The sequence below is a fragment of the Teleopsis dalmanni genome, chromosome 2 (assembly GCF_002237135.1).
Source record: "Teleopsis dalmanni isolate 2A chromosome 2, ASM223713v2, whole genome shotgun sequence".
Taxonomy (NCBI): domain Eukaryota; kingdom Metazoa; phylum Arthropoda; class Insecta; order Diptera; family Diopsidae; genus Teleopsis; species Teleopsis dalmanni.
The window spans coordinates 149,636,916-149,639,035 of NC_051847.1; positions in this window are offsets into that span (position 1 = coordinate 149,636,916).

Here is a 2,120-nt window from a genome sequence, read left to right on the forward strand (position 1 = left end):
ATTGGCTTTGTCGTTGTTTTAATATTTATAACTTAACAAATTTTTTCTTCGAATTATTAGCAATCTTTTTTTTTTTGACATAAAATTCAACGTTAATACAAACTAATTTCTATCAATTTTAATTGACAAAATCTTTCTTTCATCAATTAATCTTTCCGAATTCAGTTAACGTCACCATACAGCCGACTTGTTTTATATATTCTTCAAGATTATATGTTTAAATCTTGCAACAACAACTTTAAAAGATGCTAAGTTAGCTTTAGAAAAAGAAAAGACATTGGGATTGGAGACTACTTTATGTACTTACCAAAAGATGATATGAATTTTCATCATTATGAATTAAGACCATTGACGATTGGTATTTAATAATACTTGAAACAGCTGTATGGTCAGCCATTCAATTGTTCAATTATTGAAAATAATATAAAAAAGAGTTTTTGTTGCTGTAGTTCATTACTTTTCGAAAAACTCTTTGTAATTAACTAAATATAAATAATTTTATTAATCTTAATTGAATCTTCTCAACGACATACATTATTTATATATATATATATATGTCATAAGGCAGAACGTTTGTTCCAATAAATTTTTTAAAGATTCAAGCATATTGTTAAAAACATAAATAGTAAATAATCCGTCATTAAATTTTGATCTAACAAGACTGTCAGTTCTAATATGAAAAAAAAGTTAAAGTCTTCTGCGTTGAAGCCAAAAGAGAGCTATTAATTTTAGTATATTGGATACCTTTGATTAAAATTTTTTTTTGTGCAAATCCTTCTATCAGACACTTCACTCGCCATACCGAGTAATATAAAATGTGTTTTTTACAAACTTAAAACTTTACCTAAATGAAATTCCAAACTCCGGAAAGATCTAAGAAAAACTTAAGCTTGAAAATTGCCTTCATTTAAGCTCACAAGCCAAATAAAGTAAATAAGAAAAAACTTAGATACTTCACTGAACGGTGTGCGTCCTGCCACAGCCTCAATTTATATTTACAGTGCTTTTGCGGCTTATAAACGTAAACGCAGCATCAATTTTACACCGAAAAACTTTAAGTAACCATAAGCTAATAAAATAAAACAACAATTTACCCGACACTACTACTCAACGCTGCTCAAGAACAATACTCGCATACAAGCAGCAACAACAATAAAAAGTTTCCTTACGCCGCCAACCCAACAAAAGCATATTTTGTGCACTTGTGTTTGTTCTCTTGTGCTTGCTACTTGTTTACTTGTTAGTTGGGCTATCTTGAAAGGGGCGTAATTGCGGGTCTGACTCTCGTTTTTATTGTTGGCATATAACAGAGTCCGGTGTAAATATCAAATTGTTGTAATAAAACTAGGAGCACTACAACAGCAACAACAACAACAAACAGAAGATTGACAATAAAACCAGCATTTAGGTGCACATCAAGGAAAAAACCTTCTTGATGTTTTGCATATAAGCAAACTAGCATTTGATGCATATGTATGAGTGATGTGCGTGTGCGTAAGCTTTTATGCATTCTCATAAAAAAAGCAACAAAAATTTTTGAGTTGCGTGCAAAAGCCATTCTATTTGCTGTTTTCTTATTATTTTAATTTTTTTTTCGGCATAAGGCATTGTTTACAAGTGCTCACGTCAACAGCGGCAACAGATTTTAGTTTTGCGTTTTTTTACAACTTTCTCTTAAGATGCTCTGCTCCTGGCCCGCTTAATACATTAAAGTTTGATATCAAAATTGCTGGGCTGTGTAAGTCGTGAGTGCTTAGATTTCATTGCGTACATAAAACAAACAAAAGAGATTAAAAATATTAAAAGCAAAGTAAAAGGATTTACTCCGAGTGTGTGGGTCTTTTCGGTGGCGCAGAAGGTAAATTGCCAAAAAAATGTGTACTTTACGATTAGGAGTTTTCGGGTTTGGACGAGTAAACTTTCGCTTTTATCATTTTTACTAAATGTGCCCACATAAAAGTGAATATTGCGGATAAAAGCAGGCAATATAAATTTAAAAATTATATTAATTTATTTAAATACTGAGGGATTTGGTATTTGCTTACCCAAAAAATCTAAAAAGGAAAATCTGTAAACTTCTTTACATTTCACATTATTTAATTTAAGTTAAAGTAAGTATA